Consider the following 16223-nt stretch of genomic DNA (forward strand, 5'->3'; position numbering starts at 1 on the left):
TGTCCCCTTCGAAGCAGATCAATAGGCAGCCACACTCGGGTTGTGGTGTGAACTTTCTCTGTTCATACCACCCAGAAAAAAAAAAGAAAAAAGTATTCCAAGGCTTTAATTGTCTTGTTTGCCTGAAAACAATGGATAAGGATATACAAATTTTTAGATGCTCTTTTGGAAACAAATGGACAGAACACAGATTAATACAGTTATTCTGACACAATAGAGCAGATGGACTACAGTTTGAATCCTAAAAGATCCATTGAATCAAAAGATTTTGTTCTAGAAAGAAAAAGGAAAGAAAATATGAAGGGCATTAGCTTTTCATTGTATTTTCTTTTTACAATGGAAGTCTGCTAAAATATGGTTGAAAGTTTTTGAAGAATAAAAAGTTAATGACACATAAAATCAAAAGTTTGGTGTGTTTATTTTTTCATTTTCTTTCATAACCAAAGGTGAAAAGTAAGACCGAGTAGTTGCCAGCAGTTATTATTTTCTATTTTTAAGTTTTTAAAGAACTATAAAAAAATAAGCTACTTTTTTAGGTGGATGACATTTGTACTAAAAACTAATAAATAATAACCAGTTTTGGTACTACCCACTTGGGAAAATAATTTTATTTTTCATTTCTAATTTTTAAAATAAATTACGAAAATGCCACATTATTTTTTTTTTCTTTTTAAAGTTATATAGAAAAGTTACATTTTTTCCTAGACGATGTAAGGAGTATGAAAATTCAATATTAAATTTAAATTTGTGTAAATTTAAATAAAATATAATATATTGATTTTATCTCAAATTGTGGCATAATTAAAATTCAAGTATGAAAATTTATCTTTCTAAACATTGCCTTATACAATTTTGTAAAATTTTAAAACTAGTTTTTTGGTGATAATTTTGATATTTAGAAATAAAAAATGGCAAAGAACTATTTTGTAGAATTAAACAAACAGTTTTTTTTATACCTTTTCAATAAAAATCTTATAAAACTGAAAAATAATATGAAAATTGTAAGTTTTTTAAAAAATTAAATTTAAAAAGTGAAAGTTGGTTTTTACAACTGAACATGTTCTAATTTTATGTGTTATCATTTTCTTAACATTAACAGAGTTCCAGATGTGACCAAATTTTTTTGACAAAAACTTAAATTGGAGCTCTAGTTAGAGATTGGAAGTTTTATATTTCAAGGTTTAAGATTTTAACGATATAATTTTTTCAATGATAAGGATTTTTCTTTTATCTTAATTGAAAAAAAAGAAAAAAAGAAAAAAAGCTACTTAACTCAGATGCTTAAAAACATATTTGATCTTTATATTTTGAGCCATTGAAGATGTAAGTCTCTTGCATATATATTGCAAAAAATTCAATTCCGCTAGTGCCTTTCTAAGTTAATTTTCTTTGAAAAAAAAAACTAAATTGTCAACCCCACTCAATCCATCCAATTATCAAAATGATCTAATCATATCCCATATGATTTGACTTAGATTTGAGTTTTTCTCAAAGTGAACAAATTGATTTGGTTTGAAATTTGAGTTCAACTCAATCCACGAACACTCTTATGTTAACATCCTCTAATTCTTTTAGGGGTATTTAGCTCAAATTATTTTGAATATTTTTTAGTATTATTCTCTTAAGGATCTTATATTTCATAGTAGGGTTATTATATTACAATAATACTTTTTCTTAATTTGATATTAGAATATTTAAAATGTAAGATGATTATATTAAAGAGAAGATATTAATTTTATATTATTCTTCGATTCTGAATGATACCTAACTTTATACATGTGAGGACCAACAGTATAAAAGGAAATTATTGCTGGAGATATACACAGTAATTGTAGCATAAATGAGAATTGTTTCCATATATTTGAAGCCAAGATTCTAGGAGAGAATTATGGCTTGACTGGAGGAGTGATGGAAGGTGTTGACTTATCATGCCCCCGCAAGATTGACTGATCGTCGAGGAAACCAATATTGGATCGATGAGCAAGAAAGGGGAACCGAGGCAGCGACTTGGTAAGAGAGTTAGCTAGTTGATCAAAGGTATGAACATGGGAAACACATAGGCAACCTGTAGCAATTTGATCACAAACAAAGTGGAAGTCGATGGCAATGTGTTTCATATGAGAATGGAATACTGGATTGACACAGACATAAGTAGCAGTCAAGTTGTCACAGTAGATGACCGCAGTAGGAGATACAGGTACACACAACTCTTGAAGGAGATTCATTACCTAATTTACTTCAGATGCAGTGGAGGTGATGGCTCGATATTCGGCCTCGGTGGAGGAATGAGCGATAGTCATTTGCCTTTTGTAACTCCAAGAGATGGGATTGGCGCCAAGGAAAATAATGTAAATAAAAGTTGAAGTCTGATCATTAGGATCGCCAACCCAATTAGCATTCGCAAATGCATGATGTAGTGACCTGAAGAATAATATTATTTTAATCATAAAGAGGGAGGAAAATGAAAACAGGAAGAGAAGGAGGCAGTAGACTTTGTTGACGAATGCTGCATTTTGGGGATAATAATAATTTCAAGGAATTGCCAGGACTCGTCGACGAATACAGGGGTTCGTTGACGAGTGCATAAGGAAATTCATCGATGAATACAGGGTTTCGTCGACGAAGGTCTTTAGGACCTCATCGACGAATATAGGGTTTCGTCGATGAGAAAATATCGAGTGAAGGAGTGGGTTGCTTTGAATTTCGTCGACGAATATAGGGTTTCGTTGACGAAATTAATGAAGGACTTGTCGATGAGGTGACGTGTCTTGTCGACGAATTTGGCCCTATAAATAGTGGAAAACCGGGATTTTTGTCATTTCAGCGCCTTTCTCTCTCTCTACGTCCCTCTCTCACTTCTCTCTTCAATTCTAGCCCCGTTAGTCACCAGATCGACGATCCAAAGCTACCACGACGCTTCTGGCGAAATTCTATGCAAGTCTGCTGGAGCGGATCGTTGGTAAAATGAAGTTGGATTTTATCCCTAATTCAGGATAAGGCCTTTTAGTCCATTTTTGGCCTTATGACAGTTATAAGAAATGATGTAGGCGAAGAAATACTGATATTTTATTTTGACAAACGTTATTTTTAGGGTGTTGGGTAGGAGGCCCTGCGGGTGTTAGGCCAATATACTATAGGGGCTTTCTAGTAGTTGAGTAAGGGAAATATGCTATGTTAGAAAATTTTGAAATATTATACAGATTATTAAATTATGAAAACTATGTATTAAAGTATGGTGTGGCTTGAGAATATGAATATAGTACGGAGATGTGTTTTATGTATTTCAGTATTATGATTTTATGAATTTTAGTACCATGATAATACGAATTCTAGTACCATGATTGTACGAATCTCAGTACCATGATTATATGAATTTCAATACTATGATTATACAGTTCTCAGTATTATGGCATCTGAATTACAGTTACAGTTTATGCAGCATCATGGTTATTACAGCTATTTCAGAATCATGGTAAATCAGATAGTGGTATATAAAGATATATTATATAATATCAAACCCTGTTGGACTATGCAGTTACAGAGCACGATACCGTTGCTACAGATATTATGTCATGTTATGAGTGCAACCACCTATTTAGATAATACGTGGTAGTAGGTCGATCACCTAGGCCCTTGACGTGGACAGGCTCCCCATCAAATATGGGTTGAAGTGGGTAGATTAGACCGATGGAGTATAGTGATTTATTCCTGATTGGCCAGCCAGGGTAAATCCCGCCTACGGGCCGCACAACCCTATCATGATGGGTTAAATTATGACACAAAGTTATCCACACCGAAAGTTTTCAATCACTATTACGTATGTACAAATTTACAGAAACAGGGAACATACTTACTCATACTAGAAGTATTTTGAATAGTAATCTTTAATACTGTGATGTTAAACAACATGGAAAGGGGTGGTGAATTTTATCACTTGTACTGTATTTACATATTCAGTTATACATGATTATATGAAAACATATTTTCATAATATTGTAGCTCATTTGCCACACACTAGTAATAGTATATTTCGTCTTATTGAGTGTTGGCTCATCCCAGTGTTGAATAATTTTTCAGGTGATCCAGGTAGGGGAGCAGACCAGGCTCGTAGATAGAAGGGCTTCAGAAGTGCCCTGTCAGTGAAGTGAGTATTGAGAGGATTTTTGTATATCCCAGCATAGTTGAAGGTATTTTAGGGAACAAATATATCTGTATATTCTGGGAAATATGTAGTACTCTGGTATTGTGTGGTATTGGTATTGTGTGTATATATATTTATATTTATATGGTTATGTCTATGTGAATTCTACTTCTCACTGCTTAGGCTAATGATTGGGTTTACTCCCAGAACAATATCAGAGCATGTTATATGTCATAGTATAAAAAAAAATATAATATGGAAATTAAGCAGGTCGTTACACATGAAGTGTCCGAGGTGAGTTTGTGTGAAGCATAATGCCACAGTCAAGAGTGCCAACTAGATAGTGGAGCAAGCATTTAACTGCAGACCAATGAAGGGTGGAAGGAGAATGCATGAACTGAGACATCTTGTTTATGGCAAAAGACACATCAGGATTTGTCAAGGAGAGGTATTGTAACGACCTAAGAGTTTGGAAATACAAGGTAGGATCAGTTGGTGGAGAGCCATCAGACAGTATAAGAGCTTCAGTAGTTGCAAGAGGGGTAGAGACATGCTTGGTATCGGTCGTGTTAACTCGATTCAAAAGATCTTTGATATATTTCCTTTGAGACAAAAACAAATCATTAGAGGTAAAGTAAGCTTCAACCCCAAGAAAATATAAGAGATTACCAAGATATTTAAGAGAGAATTGCTTGGCAAGAACAGTGATGAAGGCAGTCACAAGAGCAGTTGAGGATCCAATTATGATGATATCACCAACATAAACTAATAGATAAAGAATTGAGTTATAAGAGTGGAGCATAAACAATGAGGTATCCGACTAAGAGTTGGTGAAGCCTTTTGAGAGAAGAAAGGTGCAAAGTTCATAGAACCATACATGAGGGGCTTTTCGAAGTTCATATATGGCATTGCATAAGAAACATACATGATCAAGAAGATTAGGGTGAGTGAAGCCAAGGGGGCTGGTCCATGAAAACTGCCTCAGATAAGGAGCCCTGCAAGATCACATGATTCACATCTAGTTGGCGAAGAGACCAATCGTTAGTCACAAAAAGAGTAAGTAATAATCGAATAGTTGCTGGTTTGACAACCGGGTTGTAGGTTTCAATAAAATCTACCCCATGTCTTTGATGAAAATATTTGGCCACTAAGCGAGTTTTATAACGAGCTATGGATCCATCAAGATTCCTCTTAATCCTATGGACCCACTTACACCCAATAACATTTTGTGTAGGATTGCGTGGAACAAGGGACAATATGTGATTGGAGAGTAAAGCATTGTATTCTTTACTAGTGGCTTGTCGCTAGGAGAGGTGTTGCTGGGCCTGTCTGAAGGTGTAAGGATCAATAGTCGGAGCAGTGGTGGTGTGAAGGTCAAGAATGCATGTTGGCTTGGTAATGTTATTGCATAGCCTGGTATGATAAGGATGAGGTTTGGCTAGAATTTTAGATGAGGGAGAGGATATTGGAGATGAGATACTTACCTGGGAAGGATCGGATGCATTCGACGATGGAGGCGTGGAGGGGGGGGGGGCGTGATTGAGATGGACTGGTGTAGAGATTTGCTCCTGGAAGAAGAACACTCACCATGCGAAGTAGAAATAAGAGGATGAGATATAGGCTTAACTCGAAGGGTAGAGTTGACGGGCAACTGGGAGGGATTAAGAGAAGATATAGGAATGGACATTTGAGTTGAGTTGTATAACCAACTGGTGGAGGAAGGCAAGATTAAGGATGATGCAGTATGAGATGTGTTATTCTGGAAGGGAAATGTGTGTTCCCAAACACGACATGTCTAGAGATGTAAAGTTTATTAGTGGAGGGATCCAGGCACATATAGGCATGATGTGGAGTTGAGTAGCCAATGAATACACAAGGATAGGACAGTGGTTGGAATTTGCGAGAGGTGTAGGGTCTTAACCATGGATAACACAGACAACCAAATATTTTTAAGGATAAGTAATTAGGTGACTGCTTAAAGAGATAAGAGAAGGGATATTGGTGACATGTTACTGGAGAGGGCATTCGGTTGATGAGGTAAACAGTGGCTTAAAATGCGAAGGTCCAATATTTAAATGGAATAGATGCATGATGTAGCAAAGCTGGTGCAATTTCAACAACATGGTGATGTTTACGCTCAACTGTGCAAACATGTTCTGGGGTATGAGGAGGAGATTTGAGATGTTGAATTCCAACCCAAGAGAGAAAATGTCTGAGGCTAGTGGCTTCGCCACTTTCATATGTATAAACAGTTTTAATCGTTGTAGAGAAATAATTTTCAACAAGAGATTTAAACTGTTCAAATACGGAAGTAACATTTGATTTGTGCTTGATTGGATAAAGTTGAGTAAATTTGGTAAAGTAATCCACAAATATAACATAGTAGTTAAAGTCATCAAAAAAGCGGAGAGGAGCAGGTCCCCAAACATTCATAAATAGAGTTTCGAGAGGTCTAGAACAAGTTAAGGATGAAACACCAAAAGGGAGTTTGTGGCTCTTATTACATAACCATGTATTACAAGAATAAGACAATGAACTAGACGTAGATAAAGGTAGTTTATGAGATGCAATGATTTGATGAGGAATTTTGGAGGACAGATGATAAAGATGACTGTGCTAGAGACCAATGGTTGGGAGGGAAGGTCTGAACCAGGTTGTTGTGAGAGCTGAGTGTTGTGGTGTAGAGGATGGTTTGATAACTATAGTTGGCCACTCATAGATGTTTCCTCTATTTTAGCCTCGCACCAAGGATGCCCCCATGGTTAGGTCCTTCACAAGAAAAAAATTAGAAAAAAAATTCAATATAGGTATTATTGTGAGAAAAAAATTGAGAGATGGAAAGAATATTTTTCTTGATGCTGGGTGCACACAAAACATTATTGAGTTTGAAAGTGGAATCATAGGAATCAAGAGTGGTAAATCCAATATGAGTAATAGGAATGTTATTACCATTTCCAACCATGATATCATCATTGCCACCATACTCAAAGTGAATAGATAGGTTTTGCAAATCTGAGGTGATGTGATGAGATGCCCTGGAGTCAACTATCCAACTTGACTAATTACTTGGAGTCTCGTGAGCTATAAAGTTGGCTTGTCGCTAGGTGATGGGTAAGGGATGTTGTAGTGACCTGGAAAATAATAAGAATAAAATAAATAAGAAAAGAGGGAAAATTGTTTGGTGTAAACCAAACTGTCCACAGTTTGATGGAAGCTCAAAAAACCATCGACGGTTTCATGTTACCGCAGTCGGGTGAAGGTAAAACAGTTAAAATTCAGGTTTTGTTAAAGACGAAACCATCGACGGTTTCAGAGAGCCTGTGGAAAACCGTCGATGATTTTGCTTTGGGATAGAAAACTATATAAGGCTGCGTGTCATTTTATTTGTAAATGTAGACTCTCTCTCTCTCTCTCTCTCTCTCTCTCTCTCTCTCTCTCTCTCTCTCTCTCTCTCTCTCCTCATCTTCTCATTCCAAAAGCCCCAGATTGATGATCAGACATTGTTTTTAAGGCCTAACGGTGATCCTCGTCAAGTTAACCAGAACAGATTTGTGTTTTTAGGATCCCAAGCATCACTCCAAAACTAGGGTAAGGGAGTTGTTTTAAGTTTAATTAGCTACTTTGATTTGTGTGAACTTAGGAATACTGGGATGGTATGCATGCTAGGGTTGAGCTGACTAAATTAGGATTTGTGGAATACAAAGTTTTGTGCGAACGTCGCAGGTGTTGATTTTGGATGCTTGCGAGTGTTTCCTCAAGAAATAGGTACGGGGAATAAATTATGTCAGGACTTTTGGGGACAATTAACTAATTAATTTGAGTATGATATGAAAATATTATAAGTGAATTTTCTGATTTATCAGGTATAAATATATATATATATATATATATATATGAAAGTTTTGGAAATATCCAATGTTTTACTGCTTAAATATTATATGGTCAAATATTATTGAAAATTTGTGTGACATGAGAAATGATTGTAAATACTGAAGAAATGAATCTGTAATTATTTTATAAGATGAAATGGGGTTTATGTTGAGATATAAACAGATATGATGAAAACAGTTAAGTTGATATGAGATATGTATAGATATGTTTTACACAGATATGATGAAATGAGATTTTATACAGACATGTCTTTATTAGTTATGTTGAACAGTCATGAGTTACAGACAAGATGTGATACATACACATGGATACTCATGAACTTGAGCATATTTATGAGAAATGGGAAATTTTAGAAATGAACTTATATGTATAACAAGTGATGGAAATGAAAACCCGATTGGTTAATGATATGAAAGCATGGTACCATTGCTAGTGATTGAGTTAGTGCAACCACACAGCTTGAGGAGCGTCTTGGTAATGGAAGTCGATTGGGCCTTCGGAGAGATGTTGACTACCCCTGGGTCTAGATGAGGCTGCGGTGGGCCAATCGTACTATAGACAAGGTATTTTGACTTAACTTAGTAGGCCAACTAGGGTTAAGTCCCGCCTTCGGGCTACAAACCCGGTCATGTGGGGCTATTACATGACGATGATATGAGTGGGTTTCCTCATTACTGACGCGATACACTCGTATGATGATATTTTGACAGATATGCTATTTTGAACACAGAAATATTTATTGAGCATGATTATATTTTTGAGAAAAAATGTATGGTTGCAAATGTATATATATGGATATGAGAACAGTTTTCCATGATTCCTTAGTTAAATTAATATTTTTATGATAATGATGTAATACATTAAAACTTATTGCCACACACTGATAATAATTTATTCTTGCTTACTGAGAGGTGTCTCACCCTATAGATCATAACATTTTAGGGAATCCGAGACGTTAGGTGGACTGAGCTATGAGTTAGAGGAGGAGTAGATTTCTATTAGTGAGGGTATGTTTTTATTTTGGGACTGGATATATGTTTTTATAAACTTTGAGGATTTGATGATTTTCGGGGTTCAGTATGTATATTTTTGAGAGACAATAGAACTCTAGTATTGTACTTAAAGTTTAATAGGGTTATGTTTTTTGCTGCATAGATATATTATGGACATGGAAAAGTGTATCCCTTGTACCCCACTTTGGGTTCGGGTGGACTTTATTCTTATTGTTATGGTATCAGAGGTATTTGACCATAGAAAAGAAAGAAAGAAAAAAACAGGGTGTTACAGTTTGGTATCAGAGCCTAGGTTGCTAGGTTCTGCAGACTCTTGGGAACAGTGGATAATAATAATACCAGAGCATAAGAATGGATTTTGGAGAGGATTAAGACTATAATTTAGGGTAGTGTCTTACAGCCTGGAGGTAGGAAATTTCGTGGTGGTTTCTGTGTTTTTCCTAGGGTGATGATTTTAAGAAAACCATGGTAAATTATCGTCGGATCTTGTTTTTGAATGGTAAGACTGAATCTTAAATTGGGAATAAGGACGTTAGGTTGATTGGGTGTAGGAGGATATCTTAAGGTTCTTAGTTAGATAACAGTACTGTCATATTAAGGTATTTAAATTCTAAGATTGTTTTGTTCTATTTTCTGGATGGACCCAGGAGATAGCAACGTTAATGTTGGAAGTGGTAATGATGCAAGGCCTTCTAGTATGTGTAGTAATGATTTTAATGTAGTTCTGTGCAGTGTTGTTTAGCAAGTCATGTATGAGATAGTACGAAATTCTATGGAGCAAGGATGTTCATCAGTGGACTAGGGCTGCACTATAGAGCAATTCACTAGGATGAATCCTCCAGCCTTTTCAAGGAGTGTAGACCCCATTGTGGTAGAGAACTTGATATAGAAGATTGAAAAGATCCTGACTGTACTGTGATGCACCAATGAACAGAGGGTTTTATATGTCACTTTCAAATTAATTGGGGAGGTTGAGCATTGGTGGTCTGCTGTGAGGCTCTTGGAGGAGTAGAGGTCGGCACCAGTAGTCCTGACTTGGGGAAGATTTAAAGAGATCTTTTACAACCTCTATTTCCCATCCTCCATTAGAAATGCCAAGATGGAGGAGTTTTTGAATCTAATTCAAGGTCATTTGACAGTTCTACACTACGTTGCTAGATTTATAGAGCTGTCATGTTTTACCCCTTTCATGATATCAGATGAATTCAGAAAGGTTCATAGATTTGAGAGAGGGCTAAGGTAGGAGCTTTATGAGCAGGTGGCACTATTGCAGATATGAGATTTTTTTGAGCTGGTGGATAAAGCCATTGTAGCTGAGGCCAATCAACAGAGGGGTGTAGGAGGACAAAATCAGAGGAAAAGGCTAACACCTCCTAGTTTTCAAGTGGGTACAAGCCAAGGCTAGTGGAGGAGACATGATGTGGGTCAGCGGCGAGTGGGAGGGCACCAAGTTCTGTAGGGTAGTTCTGTGCCCCCTACTTGCCCTTGATGCTACAGGAGACATTCTAGAGAGTGCCGAGCTGGGGTGATTACTTGCTATAGATGAGATCGGTTAGGCCATATAGCACGAGACTGTCGTGCGCCTACGAATGATGCGTCAGCTCCCAGACCATATTGAGGGAACTATCCAGCACCCCGAGGCGACCAGCAGAGGAACACCGCCCTGGCGCGGGTATATGCATTGACTTTGGGAGATGCCAAGGCAGCAGGCGATCTGGTGATAGGTATTATTTATGTCTTCACATATAAAGATGTAGTTTTATTTGATTCAAGGGCAACACATTCCTTCGTGGCTCGGGAGTTTGTTAAATTATGTGGGATAGAAACTCAATCACTGCATGTTAATCTATCTGTGGCTACACCGGTGGGGATCGTAGCAGTGTGTAGGAGGGTACTTAGACGGTTTCCAATAAGTATTCAGGGAAAGATACTGCCTGGTAATTTGGTGGTTTTGGATATGCATGAGTTTGATATGATTCTGGGAATGGACTGGTTAGCTGCCTGTTATGTCAATATTGACTGCCATAAGAAAGAGGTAGTTTTCATACCTTTAGGGAAGCAAAAGTATCGATATATGGGGACGCGCATGCGTTCCTCACCGCAGATGTTATTAGCAATTCAAGTGAGGAAATTGCTTCTAGATGGACGTCAGGGGTATCTAGCCTATGTGAAAAAGGCACCAGAAACGGAATTAAAGTTTAAGGATATCCCGATAGTGAGGGACTTTCCTGATGTATTTATAATGCCTCAAAAATTCTTCTATATTATTATTTTTTTCACACAATAATAATAATAATTCTGATACCCTAAACATAAGAAAAAACCAACCCGGACCTAAAGGGAAATTGGGGATATTCTTGTCAATACATACATATCAACTATGTAGTGAAACCATGATTTACTCAACCATATAAACAATACCAGAGTTCTACTATGGCCATATATACACATATACATCCCCAAAAAGGACCATAATATTCTACGGATTACACAAAATTCATCCTTTTTCTCAACTCAACTACTTACCCTTCAGCCAGGGTAGCACAATCAGCCTCCTTTATCTCGAAGCTCGCTCCTCTTGTCTATTTGGGTTTCTTGAAAAGTTTGTATTTCTAGGGTGAGACACCTCTCAGTAAGGCGAAATATAATATTACCAGTGTGTGGCAAATGAGTTTACATGAATAATACATCTATTAATTAAGCTGTAACTGAGATCGTATTTTAGTGTAAAACATAATATGCTCACACCTATAACATTTAAATTACAAATATTCTATTTAATGATACTTTTAGCTATAATAGATAAATCTTGATTTCTGTAAATCTACATACATATATAACTGTGAAAACTTCTCAAGAAGGATAACTGTATATCATGAATTAACCCCGTACAATTCGGGTTGTGCGGCCCGTGGAATGGACTTAACTCTGGCTGGCCTACTAGGTTAAGTCAAATTGTAAACCTCTATAGTACGATTGGTTTGCTCAACTTGGTCCTGACTGCCAGGGAGCTCTTCGTCTCTCCTATGAGGCTTAATCGACTATCATTCCACACTCTATTTGAGATGTGTGGTTGCACTATCTATACTGTATTAGCTACGGTATCGTACTCTATAATCTCTTCTGATCCATCAGGGATTTGATACTATATAATACTATGTCTGTATATTACTATTTTACTATGATTCTGTATAAACTGAAATAACCATGATTCTGTATAAGATGAAATATCATGATTCTATAATATCTGTAATACCATAGTTCTGTAATATCTGTATTTCATGGTTCTGTAATATCTAAATAGTCATGGTTCTGTAAAAATTGTATAATCATGGTACTATAAAAGTTATGTAAAACTCTGTACTAAACTGATATTTCTCATGCCACAAAATTAAATCAAATTCATATTCTATAATCTGTATTTTTTCGCTGTATAAGAGATATATCTAATCTATAGAATTTTTCCTAAAATCTAGATTTCTGAATTTTTCTAAAAATACATAATTTCATACCCACAATGTCATATTTCTAAATTATCCAAAAATCATATTCTGAAAGCACGTAACTATATATATTATATTTTATTGGTAAAAATTTTTTAAAATAACTGGCATAACATATTTCCCTTGATTCTTGAAAATAAGTTCGCAAGGATCCTAATCTGTGCCTACGGTGTATGCGTAAAAACCCCTATATTTATAAACCCTATTCTAGTCACATTAACCCCAAAACATTCTCTATTTAACATTCCTTAACCCATATTCCTTAAATAATTAACAAAACTCAAAAATAACTTCCTTACCCTGATTTTGGAGTGATGCCCAAGTATCCCAAATTAAAAATCTTCTTTGATTAACTTGTATAGAATCATCCCTAGATCCTCGTGGTGGTTCCTGATCGTCGAAACGGTCTAAAACCAAGCTAGAAATAAAGAGAGAAGGGGTAGGAGCCAAAAGTTAGAGAGAGAGAGAGAGAGAGAGAGAGAGAGAGAGAGAGAGAGAGAGAGAGAGAGAGAGAGAGAGAGAGAGAGAGTGAGTGAGTGAAGATAGAATTCTTGCTAAAAAATGATCTTAAGCCTTTATATAGACAGTTGTCCATGTGTACTCGTCGACGAGTCAATGAAGAACACACGTCGACGAGAGAAACAGCTTCGTCAACGATCCTTAAATACTCTGAAATTTCCTGACTCTCGGGATCTCCTCGTCGGCGAGTGCCCTATCCCTGTTGATGCCCCTTTTCAAATTTTATTTTCCCTTATTTTTCTTTTCTTTCTTTTTCCTTTTCCTTGTTTTCTCATAAATTAAATTTTCCGGGTCTCTACATTCTCCCCTCACAAAATTTCATCCTCGAAATTTGTTATTTATCACATTTCCAACCCTAAGGAAAAATATTGCAATTTTATTAATTTCCCTCACTTATGGCGGAGGAATGCCGTGGTTGCGAGGGAGGGTTCTTGGAAATTACAATCATTCAAAGCAAATTCTCCTAAAACCATTCATAACCTAAAACCAAAAACATTATCTATCCTACCCTATATTATATAAGTCAAAATACATACACTGTCATTTGCTTTTTATTTTACTAGCTTAGCCCTGAGCTCCACTGAATAGATGTGGATATCTTTGGTGCATAATTCCCACTAAACTTTCTCAACTGCATAATTGCGCCATAGTACTTTTACTAGTGGAATCCTCTTAGTATGTAGTTCTTGTTCTTTCTGATCCAAAATCTGCACTGACTTTTCTTCGTAAGACAAGGTATCACCAAGCTCCAGTGCCTCAAAACTGATCACATGGGAGGGATCTAGGACATATTTCCTTAACATGGAAACATGAAATACGTCATGAATTATGTATAGAACTGGTTGTAAGGCTAACCTGTAGGCAACTAGACCCATTCTCTCAAGTATCTCGAATGGTCCAATGTACCTAGGGCTTAGCTTACCCTTCCTCTCGAACCTCATCACCTCTTTTATTGGTGCAATTTTTAAAAATACTTGATCTCCTGTACCAAATTCCAATTTTCACTGGTGAGTATTTGCACAACTCTTTTGCCGACTCTGAGCTGTTCGAATTCTGTCTCTGATGAGTCTCATTTTTTCTAAAGTTTGCTAAACCATCTCTGGCCCCCAAAACCTGCCTCTCACTAGTTTCATCCCAATACAACAGAGTTCGACACTTCCAATCTTTGGTGCTTAGCTTTTACCTTCTAGCACGTCAAACACCGCTCTACGTACTCAGCTATCTTTTTCTTCATATTGCTCCACCAAAAAGATTCCCAAAGATCATTGTATATTTTAGTGCGTCCTGGGTGCACTGTATACAAGGATCGATGCGCCTCCTCCAAGATGGTTCTTTTAATTCCAGAATCTATAGGTACGTACAGTCTAGTACAAAAATTCAGAGCACCATCATCAGAAATATTAAAATCAGCTCCCTATCCACTTTATAATTTATTTATGATCCTTACCAATTTTGCATCCTGGATCTACGCAATCTTAATTTTCTCCAGCAAAGTCAGCTGGAGCACCAAACTAACAATAAATACCTGGTGATCTCCCTCTACCAGCTCTAAACCAAATCTTTCCATGTCCATTCTAATATGATGCTGCATTACCACTCCTGAACTAGAGGCATTCCCCAATTTCTGACTCAAGGCATCAGTTACCACATTTTCTTTCCTTGGGTGGTAACTGATAGTACACTCGTAATCTTTAATTAATTCCAATCATCTCCTATGCCTCATATTCAACTCTTTTTGTGTGAAGAAATATTTCAAACTCTTATGATCTGTAAAGATCTCACATTTCCCACCATACATATAATACCTCCAAATCTTTAAAGCATACACCACTGTAGCCAACTCTAAATCATGCATCAGATAGTTCTTTTCATATTCCTTGAATTGTTGAGAAGCGTATGCCATAACTTTTCCTTGTTGCATCAATACAAACCCAAGTCCTCTTAGAGGCGCGTCACTTTAGATCACAAAATCTCCATCCCCTGATGGGATGGTCAAAACTGGTGCGGTGACGAGTCGCTGCTTTAACTTCTAAAAGCTCTACTCACATTCGTCGGTCCACTTGAACTTCACATTTTTTCTCGTGAGCAGTGTCAGAGGACCTGACAGTCTGGAATAACCCTCCACAAATTTCCAGTAGTATCCTATCAAACCTAGGAAACTTCTAATCTCCTTACTGAGAAATGATGAAAATGATATACTGATGAGTATTTTTTGAGAAATGATGAATTATGAAATAGAGGTGTATTTTACTAGGTAATAATAAATGTGTTATACAGATATGTTTTCATTGAGAAACAATAAAATGGGATATATATATATATATATATATTTAAATGAAATGATGAGAGATGTGTTATACAGATATGCGAAATGAAATATACTGGTATGAGATGAGAATTGTGTAGAAATGATAAAAATTTATACAGGAATGATAGAATGATATAGAAATGATGTGAACTATACTAACATGTTGAGATATATTGATATAATGGATTATGGACACTGAAATGTGGAAATGAGAACCTTGATGGACCAGAGTAACTCTGAGAGCATGGTACCATTGCTAGCATTGTGTTAGTGCAACCGCACGGCTTGTCTAGCATGTGGTGTGGTAGTCGATTGGGCCAGTGTGAAGGGTTATGTTGTCCCCTGGAGCCCGGACCAGGTGTGGGTAAGCCAATCGTACTACATATATGTTCACTGTTTGGATCTAAATGGATAGGCCAATCGCGGTTAGATCCAACCTTCGGGCCGCAAAAACCAGTCATGTGGGGTGAATACATGACGATGTGAATATCCTCAAGGCAGCCATAAGCTACAGACATAACGTGTAAAATATATTGGTGGACTCTCATGAGCTAGGGAATGCTATGAAACTGAAAAGTGGAATGAACAACCATGGGTTACAGACATGACATGCTATATGCTGGTGGACACCCATGCATTAGAAATGTGAATATGAATATGAGAAATGAAAGAATGTGAATTGATATGAGAAATGTACAGTCGTGGTTTATAGACATGACATGCTATATGCTGGTGGACACCCACAAGCTAGAAAATGTGAAAATGAATATGGGAAATGAAAGAATATAAATATGAATATGATTATGAGGAATGAGAAAGTACGTAAATAGTATAAGAATGAATAAGTA

Source organism: Malania oleifera, chromosome 1 (assembly GCF_029873635.1).
Source record: "Malania oleifera isolate guangnan ecotype guangnan chromosome 1, ASM2987363v1, whole genome shotgun sequence".
NCBI lineage: Eukaryota > Viridiplantae > Streptophyta > Magnoliopsida > Santalales > Ximeniaceae > Malania > Malania oleifera.